Below are 12090 nucleotides of genomic sequence, written 5' to 3' on the forward strand. Positions count from 1 at the left end.
AAAAGTTTGGGAGAGATGAACGAATTGTGGTGGAGGATTCAGCCCTCACGTGGCATAAGCAAATATTAATTTCCTCAGGTTTACAAAAAAAACTTTGAGAAAATTTTGAATCAAATAGATGAAGATAATTATAGTTTTAAGTTTGTAAGGACCTAAATAAACTTTTTCCAAAAAAAAAAAAAACATAGCTTTGTTGTCTAATTAGATATATCTAGTAGTGTGTCATTTATAGAAGCTTAGAAATACCTTTCTACACTTTTTAACAGAATAGGACAGTACACCACCCCTTTTTCCTTTTTTAGTTTTAAGAAAAATCTTTGTTTTTACCTATTTTGAAAATACCAGTATGTAACGTTGTGAAAAAAAAAGTTTTAGAGAATTAACGACTCAGATGTAAGTTTTTAGCAAAAATTATTCTTAGTCATATATGTATTTAATTACTTCTTAAATAGTCGTATTTCTTCATAAGTTTTCAGTGTATTTCAAGGAAGGTTATAACCTTCTAGATCTTTCTGTAGAAAGATATCTTGGCTCAATAAACTAAACATTTTATATTTTTCTTGTACTGTATTGTTTTACCATACTGCAGAAATTTATTCTCTATACGACCCTCATAATTCTGGAACTATAGTCTAACTTAAATTGTAAAAGCTTGTTAATAAAAGATTGATAGCATTTTATCAGGTGTTCTAAGCTAGTTGTTTATCAATACTTGATTGGAATAGATATCTATTCCCTATAAGCATATTCCAACACTGCAATAGAAGCCTAACTTTTCTTTGATGTCACTCCATTTGTGTTTAGTCTTTGTTTGAATGCAGCTAGACATCTGTTGATTATTCAGTTTACTGCTGACGTTTCATAATGGTTTTGGAGATTCGTGTAGTTGCACATCAAGTATTTAGGAACATAGAGTTAAATAATTTCGCTGGTGCAGTACTAAACTTCCCACTTAATAATTTTATTAACTAATAGTAAGGAGAGTAATAAGTGTTGTGTAGAGTATTGGTATGAGTTGTTTGCCTGTTCTGGAAAAAATCACCTGTTGACAGAGTTTCTAAAGTCTGGAAGTTGTATAAAGACTCGGTGGTGATTTAGCGTCGCTCGGGATTTGCACAGTACCGTTAACGAAAAACAAACGGTCAAACGTTGTGCAAGGGAAGTAAGAATGAGCATCTGTAGGACGACCAATATGTTTGTCCAGAGGGCAAAGTTGTAACAAGTTGGAGCTAAGGTCCCGAAACGAGCGTGAATCTGCGGTAATTTAGTTGGCAAGTTGCGTGATGAAGTGAAATTTATGTAAATATGGATTAAATAAAACAGGCGCAGAGGCCTCTCTATCGTATCAAAATTCGCAACTGTAGACAATATAATCCGTGGAATATAAACATTTCCTTCGACGGCGTGGCTCTCTGTTGTTTGCATAATCCAGGAGGGATTAGCTGTCAGGCCGCAACATGACTAACCGTCTTGAGCGATAAGGACCGGATGCCAGTCTCATTGTCTTCACCTATTTCGAGTTAAACCAACCAATAACATAATCAGCTAGGCTGCTTTAACATTCAAATTGAATTCAATCTGATTCAGTTTTCGTCCTCTTCATATCCGCGACGTCTTTCACATAACGTTGTTTTCCGACTTCGAATGACGTACTAACAGCCGGAATTCTAAATATATGCCCGCAGATAAGAGCGCTGTTTTCAGTTGCGTTGTTTGCATCCAACAGAACAAATAACGAAGCCTAATGCAAATGCTAAGACGCCAAATTAATTACGCGACTCCACGCCGCGATTGAAAGTATTCCCATTTAACCCTAATCCGATTATCAATATCTTCGCATCAACATCCTTCGCGCGTACAACAAACCCCGATTCAGTGCGGCCTAATCCAATCTCATACGCCCACGTTTTTGTTTAAACTAAGGCGCCTCTTGTTAACAGACTGGGCAAGAAGAGATCGGGGAACTCCCCCGCCAAACAGCACACCCCTTGTATTATTAGTTGACTATGTCGAAGGGGTTCTGAGTCAGTTGGTCACTCGAACGGTTGTAGCTCATATCAGAATCACTACCTTTTGTTGAAATTGGGGTCTTTGATATTAACATAAAAGGGTCTAAGGGTGTAACTCACGGTTACGACAACCGTACTCCCTCAATGTTTATTCGACCAAAAGTCGCAGTTCAGATTAAAGCTAAACATTTTTTCCACTTAAAACAATACCAATATGCTTACCTACTTACAATTAATTCGATATTTAAGATGACTAGGATTATTTAACTGATCAAAGTTAAAATTCGCAATTCCAGAAAATTAACAAGTGTAATTTTTTACTCTGAACAATGTTTTTCACAAATCATTGCAGCATTATAAAATAATAACAGCACGTAACGACTAATATGTTTTTTTAAATAAATTCATTGCAAGATAAAACAAAATTGCAAATACTATTTTTAGAATGAGTGTAAATGTAAATCGTGACTTACTTTTATTAAATTTTCGGATCCAAATATTTTTTCATTAAGTTCTTATTAGCGAGAATATTCATTAAAATTTAATGGAAAAAAATGTACATTAAGGATGGGTCAATAAAATTTTATCTTAACAAATCAAATCACATATTTTCCACATAATTATACTCCAACAAATTTATTGTATTGACACGGGCTTGGTTAAAGTTAATTTTTGTAAGTTTCAGGTGGTTTTTTGAAAAGACAGTTTTTAATTATTAGACTTTGCAAGTCCGGAAAAAGTATGTTTACTTCCGGAAAAAAGCGGATTGTGAGTAAGAAACCACCATAAAATATATTGTTTAACGAATGGCTATTTGTTATATTTTCGATTTTCGTATTTAAAAAAAAATGTAAAATCACAATAAAAATTTAGATTACATATTTGTGGCGTTTGTTTGTTACACGTCACTAGTAATGTACACATGTATTACTATCACGCCTATAAAAAATCAATATCGGTCAAATTTTATATCATAAAGATAAAAGAAAGATTTTGCAAAACGGTATTTAATGAACAAGTAGTGAGCTTACAAATTTTTAACGGCTGTACGCTAATTCTTAAAATATAGCTCCATTATTGTTTGTGTGTAAATTATTACAAGAATGTCAAATTTAAGAAAACCAGTCCAGGTCAGTGCATTTTATTAATATTTTCTTCTTAGTCCCGTCTCATCATTAAAGAAAATGATAATTTATTATTGCTACAATTTTAATCATGGTGATTACTAAATTGAGGTAATTCTAGTATTAAGATTTGTTAGCTTGATACGAGTACAATAGTTTAATAAAATAAAAAATAGTTTAACTACCGTTAATACAAATACACTAAATGGGCTATACCTACCAATTGTGTAATTCGTAAATTATCAAATTAATGAAATGATTGTCTGTAGTGTAAAAATTTAACATTGAATTTCCACAACTTGGCAAATATTTATTTAGGAAACAACACAACATCAAATGTTTTCTTTAAAAATTGCTTTATTTTTTATTTTGCAATGTGCTTTTTTAAATCGACATTTTAAAAAAATATTTCCAGAATAACATATTTCTCAAAATCGACAATGAAAACAGAGTTAGACGTAACAATCTCCTCAAATTCAACAATGACCAAAGAAGTGGACTACCAGTATCGTCACAGCATCGAAAAGTGACTGATAAAATAGGACTAGTGATTTTTGGAATCGTGGTGGTAATTTTAGTAAGTTTTCTAATTTTTTTTTGTATCTAAATAGGCCGAATTAACACTTATTTCTCAATAGATACCTTTCCTCATATATACTTTTTTAAAAGCAGATATGCGTAGATTGAATCACAAATATGACAGTTGTGGAAATGTTTGTGGTGATAATAACATGAAGATCGATGGAATAAATTGTTCCGGGAAGGACCTTAGAAAAAAACCTTTTATTTCTTATGATATTTTGACGCATGTACACAGTTGTACAAGTGACATGTGTCTTCCAGGGTAGTAAGTGAAAGAATTCAAATACATACAGTAAAGAAATATACCTTATATCAAATCTATGAACATTTTAGTTACGAAAAAGATGGTGTTTGCTACCATTCGTTGTTTTCTACAGTCAAAGAAATTAAAATGAATCCACATCAGGTAAAAATAATAATTTTGTAATAAATTTCCTAATCTGATAAAAAAATGTTTCAGGACGTTTTAAGTTACCATTTTGAATCATGGTATAAATTTTTAATGACAAGTTTGATAACCATAGGTATGACGCCAGATCTTCCTCTCTGTTTTTTATTGAGTTGCTGTCAATTGATTTATTGAATTTTTTTCAAGGATTCATTTATAAATTTAGCTTTGGTTCTATTTTTCAGTTTTATGTACCCTGATCATGATTTTGTTCAGATATGCACCAGGTGTGATAGTTTGGGGTGTCTTAATTTTAAGCGTGCTTCTGCTTATTGTGATATCAACTTTATTTTGGTGAGTATTTTTTTTTAGGTTTACTTTAAAAATAATTTTAATATTTAAGGGCAGCATATTTATTTTTTTGGAGATTATTTATATACCCTGCTATAATTTTTACTATTTTAACTTTTGGAATAATATTTATTTTATATGCATTATCTAAAAAAATTCATCTTATTCAACTTCTCTATAAAGAAACAGCCAAAGCAATTTTTGGCATACCGTTCCTGTTATGTCTCCCTCTGGTTGTACGTAGTGTTCAGTCAAAATTCCTTAAAATTTTCGTTTGTTTACTTACAGACTTTGGTTATCCAAATTGTATTTTTGATATCACTAGTTGTAAGTGTAAGATATATGTTTACAGCTGGAGTATTTGTAAGTTACGGAAACGACAACTACAAATTTGAAAAAAATGATGCTATAAAATTTACAATAATATTTAGTTTTATTGTTGCGGCTTGGGGATTACAGATTTTTGCAGGATGTCAATACATGATTACAGCCGGTAGCGTGGCTCATTGGTTTTTCAAAAAGTAAGACAGAAATCAGCAATTCGGGCTTAATTTTTGATTTTTCAGGAAAACATCGCGTTCTATTATTTTGACAAGCGTAATACATACTATGAAATTTCATTTTGGAACTATTACTTTTGGATCAGTTATTGTATTATTAATGAGTGTCATTAAATTTTTGTTGAAACGTATTGAAGGCTTAAAATACGTTTTTATTTGTGGCCCCAGTTGTTGTTGCACTTACTGTACTTGCTCCACTTGTTGCTGTTGTTTTCAGACAGCTACGACTGTTATAAAATATTTATCGAAAAATGCATATATTGAAACTGGTAGGTATCAAGAATATTTTAACACTTGTACAACTTCTGCTGCAGCAATTCGAGGAACACCCTTCATAAAATCAGGAAAACAAGGTGTAAAACTTTTACTCAAAAACGCAGCTAGTATGATTGCCTTAAATTCCGTAGGAGATTTTGTATTGACAATGACACAGTTCGTCTTAATCGTCATTTCTACTGGAATTGCTTCTGTCTTTTTCATGGTTGTAGCTTTTTGCTGATAACTATAACGTTTTATTTTATTGCTTTCAGGAAGAGCCACATTTCATATCTATAAGTTTTCTAATTAATCTATTTATTGTTTTTTTACTTTTTTCTACTTTTGAGGTAAGTAAAATTAAGCATTAATTATTTTATTCTTCGACTCTCTCAAAATTTACGGTTTTTTTCCTGTGTAAGAAAGTTTTGACAATTGTTTGGTTTTTCTCAATACGAAACGTTAGATTACTTTTAAAGATCAGATTTAAAGCAATTTTAAGCCTTGTTAAGTCTAATTTGAAGAATAAAATTTTGTATATTCAACTCGTCTTCATGTAAATCGGTTCATTTATTCCACCTCATGAATGATAAACCACTCGTTAACATTCGTGGTTTAAAAATCCACTCGTGAAATAAAGGGTCCGATTTACACACAAACTCGTAGAATAAATATCTGTTAAGCGTGTAAGCATGTATTATTTTTTTAATATCATTATTTTAGACCACAGTGGATACTTTGTTTATTTGTTTCTGTGAAGATAAACTTTGTTCGGATGGAATTTCAAAGCCATATACCATGTCTAAAAATCTGATGAAGTTTATGGAAGATTCAAAAAAAGTTTATAATACAAAACTATAATAATTATCGTACTAGTTACTGTTTTCTTTCAACTATTTTAATATTAAAACAATTCTACAATGTAGAATTGAGTCTGTATAGGTAATTATTTGTAATGTAAAATTTCGTAATAAAGATATTTTGTAATTCAGCCTACAAAAATAAAATATCTTTTCCGAACAGATTAATTCCAATTATCTTGAATTTTAAAGACATTTCTTAGTGAAAAATGTTTTTGTCATTTGAGGCTTTCTGAAAATTATTTATTAGATTTGAATAAAAAAGTACATGTTATCGACATGTGATTTTTTCAGTCGTTCTTACAGCTTCCAATGAGACACAAAAATATTTTTTGAATTTTGAATGAAACTGTTTGAGATATTCCGCCTAAAAACTTTTCTATGAGACAGTCGTCGAGACTGTTAATCTACAACCCACAACATCATAATGAATAAAAAAAGACGATTCCGGCATCATCACGGGTCCGTTTACGCCCCAATAAATTCAATATAACACAGTAACTTTATTATAATGCTGCTCCAATATTCCATAAAGGTAGGAGGTCGGCGCGCCGTAAAAACTCATATACCACAAAGCTTTTAGATAATTCAGTAAGCAATTTCAGTTTTATTTCATAGAGTAAAATTCATCGTCCTAGCGTCTCTCCCAGAGAGAAGCTTAGCAGTAAAATTACGGGACCATCTCTTCGGGTTCGGTCAAAATTTTATTGTAGGTAAAGGCGAGCCGAGTCGCGTCCAGCCAATTGCGAAGGAGGTTTATTCTCCATCAAGCTCTCGAAGCAGGCCGTAAAACTGGAGAATTACAACGAAAGGAAAAAATTGTCTCGTGAAGATGGACCTACAACACGTTGCGGGCTGCTTTATTCAACGAAAGTCGTCAAATGCATCCGAAAGTGCATTAAAAAATTATGCAGTCTGTTGCTTTTTTGGCCGCTTTTTCGCTAATAATTTATTTGTGGACGAGCTCGTGTAGAAAATTTCACGAGCAGAATTTGCGGTTACATATTTAAAACGAGTTCACTGCATAAACTAAAGAACAATGCACAAAATAAAACTCTGATAGTTAAGGAGCGAGAAATGAAAATGTGAAACCGACAAATGCACTATTTACATTCATATCGTTGCCTTCGTGGCTACAAATCTAAATTGTGGCATCTCCAGTGGCATCAACTTTCAAAAGAGATAATGCAATTTGGTAGGTTTTAAAACAAGTATAATGCATATAATATTATGTGTGCATACTATAAATGCAATATATTTTATCACCTGTAAAGCTAATACTTTGAAGAAGAAACAGGATTCTTAAATGTTAACTAATTAAACAAAGTTCGTGCTTTTGGCTGTATGTGTAAAACAAAGTGAGAGTTTAGCACATCTGGAGGTTACTGTTTTCGGTTTTAATAAAATATTTTCTCAAAGCTTGTGACAAGTTACTTACTTAATTGTTTCCAAACATAGTGCCATTTTGTAGCCGAAACCACTTTACGTCCTCCTTGCGGCAGGTGTACGCTTTACGAACGAATTACTTCTGAAAATTATGAGATGGTACTAATTTATTAAAGGCGACCTTTAAGTCACCACCGACTTCTAAATAAGACAGTAAACTCGAGGTGTGGCCCATTAAAAAATCAGGACTGTAATTAAGTGTTGTCGCATTGCAGAAGCACGTCAATCCAAATTAAGTTTTCCTAAAGTTTTTCCAGTGAATAATAATTGAAACTTTGTTACATACTCGTGCTATGTCGCTTTGAAATCAATTATTATTGTTGCATTTTTCACTACGGATTATAATTAAATGTATATGACATTTGGTATGCTGTAAAAACATCTTGCTATGTTAAGTTTATCAACTGCTTTGATTTAAGAAATTCTTCATGGTAATATTGCAGGTGTTTCTATTCCCCCTCCTGTAATAAAAACATCAGCATTAAGCCCCCGAAAAGTAAATAATTCTTTTTGGACGAATGATCCTTTAATGGTACATTTTGGCTAATTCCGGAGTAAATAGACAGGAAACAACCCCTCGTCCACCTCCCTTTGTAACTTATTACTTTCGGATTGCTAAAGCGAACTAAAGACGGTTTTATTTGGCACGCAGAATCTTCGTTCCTTACCGAGGATTAGAACCATCCCCTATTGTTCGTTCACCGCGAACGTAAACACCCACGCAAACACAAATAAATCTTGCAGAGCTGACATAACGTTGAGGCGTAAGTGAAACGCAGAAGGTACCTATTTCATTTCAGAAGTGTACGCAAATGCCTAGGTGTCAAGATATTCTCCGAGTGATTGTTTCTCTGTGAAACATTTGTCAAGTCGGTCTCGCGCGTATTTCAATTATGCACAAAGCCGTGTCGATCACAAAGACCGGAGGGAATTCATAGGCGATCGTGTGTCAAAGGTGTTCATGGTACTTAACAAAAGCGTCCTTTTTTCAGTTTTGTAAAAACCAAACACGCCGTTTAGAAAATTTAATGTGTCCACAAATAAAAGAGTATCCCAGCAGCGGTTCGGTTTTCAAACGGTTAATCGGTTCGTTATGGAATAACGCACTTTTGTTTTGTATCACGCCATCCGATGGGCCATTAAAGTTCAATTTGGCATGGATCGAAAGCTTTTTGCTATGAAAGTTTCATTATTTTGCGTTTATCGGCCTCTATGGCGGCGGTCTTCGATTAAATCGACAATAATAGCCTATCGCTTTCGCAAATTCCACTTGCGTCAGCCGTACATGCCTGCAATCCCCAACTTTTTGTTGTGGTAAATGGTTTTTAATTTTGGTTTTTGGGAAAAGAAGCTATCACACGTAATAAACTGCAGAAGCCTCGTGAAGATTGATTTAGACTTGATGCTACCACAAAAACAACAGAAAAGAAATAGTAGCGCTTCAAAAACATATTTTTTATCACAAAATATATGTAGTTTATTTTTAAAATACATATATTTGGAAACCTGAAGTACTTAATTATATTCAAGCTATTTCCATTCGTTACAAAGTCAGAAAATCTTAATTGTTAGAAATTCTTCGTCAAGGCGTACAAAGTAACCTCTTGGCCACATTATGATACTCAAGGTTCGCCCTGACCAAATTTGGGAAAACCCTTCCCCTGCAGTAAAATTTGATAATGACGTGGCCGATATTAATTAATACAGCAAGTTTTCCACAGTCCAATAATGCGGTTTGGGGCTTATTAACCAGTAGAACAAGTGGCTGACGGGTTGAATGCCGGTTTTACTTGCCACTGGAATATGTCTGGCAGTATCCATGCTAGTTTAATTAGGTGGATCATCAATTCTAGACACGTAAAGCTTCTGATACGGCAGCACAGCATTTAACTAGACTGTTACAGGCGCACGCACTTCTGCTGCTTCCAGTCGTCAAACGCAATCAATCAAACTGGGACTGTCGCATCCAACTAGATAAGGATAACCTGAAATGTGCACCAGTAATCAAACAGTGCACAGGACAACAGGAAGGACACTGATTCAGGTAGCTGATGCCAATATTTAGTTTGAGTTTGTCGATCCTAATTGAAGTAGATTCCCCAGATGCTCCACTGCGGGGTCCATTTCAATAATGGCCCCGCATCTCGCGTGAATTACGGTTTATCCCATGAGAGTGGACCGTACATGACAACTGAACCGATGCAAATATTAACACATATTCAAATTGGAGGTAAAACTTATTAAACTACAGGCCAGTAATTGCTGCGACCACTGCTGAAATGTATTAAATTTCACCAGACAAAAGGCAGTTTCATTGGGTGCGCCTGATCAAGAATTTTCACACCATTTAAACACAAGAGAAAATTTATAACTCCATTAATGAGGTTAAATACTTTTAACTAAAGGAAAATATGTATTTGCAAAATGTTTGCCTCCTAGAAATGTATAATTGCAAACTGTTTTGTCTCTTTCTGAAGCAATATCCACAATTTTTCAAAAATTTTAAATCATAATCTCATCACCTTTTGGAATCGCAAGTTTTGCATTGTATGTTTGCAAAGTGGCTGCAGGATCGAATCCAAGATGTGTTGAAGTTGAAGTAAAAAATGTAATTGATTGTTGAAGTGCGAAGAAAAGCCCTTAAGTGTTCTCATAATAACAGTATGGTGTCTATCTCTGGCATCGGCGCGAACGTTGGAATGTATAAAAGTCAGCGAGTGAAAATACAGATAAAAGTCTTTTGGTAAAAAATCGTATGTGAAGTCACGTTCAAATCTTGGCATTGAAACATGAAATATGAATGTGGACCAAATGACAGTTTCTAAAAATGAGGCGACAGTCGAGGCGAGTAACCGTAGAAGCGCGAACTTAATATCAGATATCGGCTAGATCACTTATAGACAGGTAATCAAAAGTTGAGAGCAGCCTCCATAAAATATTCAGGTCGTTTTTCTTTCGCGCCGCTCTTTTGTAAACTTGCAACAAATGGGCAGAAAGAACGTCTGCTTCTCAACTTTCTCTCCAATGCAGCTGAGATTCCCCAAGGCCTATTACAAGTTTCAATACCGATATATCATGTAGCCACTGTATTCCAGCGGCCCGATAAGTTTTGCATGGTTTAGCAAGATTAATGAGCAGTGTCTTTCAGACGGCAGCCTCACGATAACGTTTCAGGAGGATGTCGACTTTGAGGCCGATAAGAGGCCCTTTTGCTGCGACCCACGAGACACCTCTACCTCTCTCCGTAGCGCTTTTTACCCAAGACTGTGCGAACACAAAGGACCCGCTCCAAACGCTCGCTTTCCCGATTAAATGATTGATTTCTTGCTCTAACTCTTCATTAATTAATTGATGGAGTTTTAGAGCCCAGGTACACCAGGGATTCATCCGTCGCTTCATCAAAAATTATATCCAGTTTTCTTTGTGAGATCCCATCTGCACCTCGGGAGATGCCCGTCTTTAACATCTTCACAAATACAATGCTTACAAAGGAAATCGTGAACTCCCTGAGATAAAAACCGTCAGCCTTCTAAAGCTTTCGAGCAAACATGTGCCCAGATTTATGATGAAAATGGGGATTCAATAAAACAATTTTCCACATGTTTGATGAGATATTAATCATGTCGTGTCTTTAGGACATTTCAACTTCAAAAGTGACCTGCAAAATGGATATGATTTGAAAGAATCTGAAATGTAAATTTAAATCTCTTCCGTGACATCGCGAAAAAAGTTCAAAATGAAAGAAAATATTCAAGTTCGAAAAATCATTTTTCCAGGTAGACTATTTGCGGTCACAGAAATGTTTTGACAGCAGTTTTAATTCGTATAAGAAAAAAATTACATATATTTTTTGTGACAAACCGATTTACATCCAGCCCATATACAAGCATAGCGAATTGAGTCAAGCGCTGCAGGCTGCCATTCGTAATATTCGGTAGTGACATACTTATTACAACGTTTATCGTTGTGTATTTGGCTGTAAAAAAAATAAAAAGAGAAAAAAGTATAGTCGTTTTTTCCATTTAGAACTCGCAGAAAAGTAATTTGGTATTGTAAAATTGACACACGTCGCAGACAAGTATCAGCAAATGTGAATCTAGGGATACATTGTGTATTTTATCGACAATTTCCATTAGGCAACATCGAACGTCTGAGTAGAAAAATGACATCGCTAGAAGTATTCGTAGAAAATTTGTGCAATCATGATGATAATTTGTTTGTTAACGGAATGTATTAACATTCTTTGTTTAAATGGACATTTTCGATCCGTGAAAGTTCATTTAAGATTCGCCATTAACCAACATTTTAATCAAAACCTAATAACTTTTCCCGATAAAATCAAATTATTTGCAGTGTTTATCCTCTAAACGATTTCGTGCTAGGGTCGTGACAATGTGACGGCTTTAATCTCGATCTCGGTGCTTCGATCCAAACCCTCGCAATCAGTTCGATATTCAAGAAAGCACCAATCGACATTACTCTTCACTGGAATTTATCACTACAAAAATATGCAAA

At 34.2% G+C, this 12090-nt stretch overlaps 1 protein-coding gene and 1 long non-coding RNA gene across 5 annotated transcripts in view; one reads left to right on the forward strand and one right to left on the reverse strand.

The window, feature by feature from the left end:
• The window catches only part of LOC123014656 (epithelial discoidin domain-containing receptor 1-like), a 168336-nt gene that overhangs the window by 63424 nt on the left and 92822 nt on the right, over nucleotides 1-12090 (reverse strand). The gene's annotated exons all lie outside the window — the stretch shown is intronic.
• Nucleotides 4806-5659, forward strand: LOC123014658. The gene is made up of 4 exons (XR_006413331.1): nucleotides 4806-4975; nucleotides 5021-5283; nucleotides 5329-5495; nucleotides 5545-5659. It is a non-coding gene; the product is annotated as an uncharacterized LOC123014658 (long non-coding RNA).

This window comes from Tribolium madens, unplaced genomic scaffold (assembly GCF_015345945.1).
Source record: "Tribolium madens isolate multiple individuals breed KSU strain unplaced genomic scaffold, Tmad_KSU_1.1 Scaffold_97;HRSCAF=244;Tcas5.2_LG3a, whole genome shotgun sequence".
NCBI lineage: Eukaryota > Metazoa > Arthropoda > Insecta > Coleoptera > Tenebrionidae > Tribolium > Tribolium madens.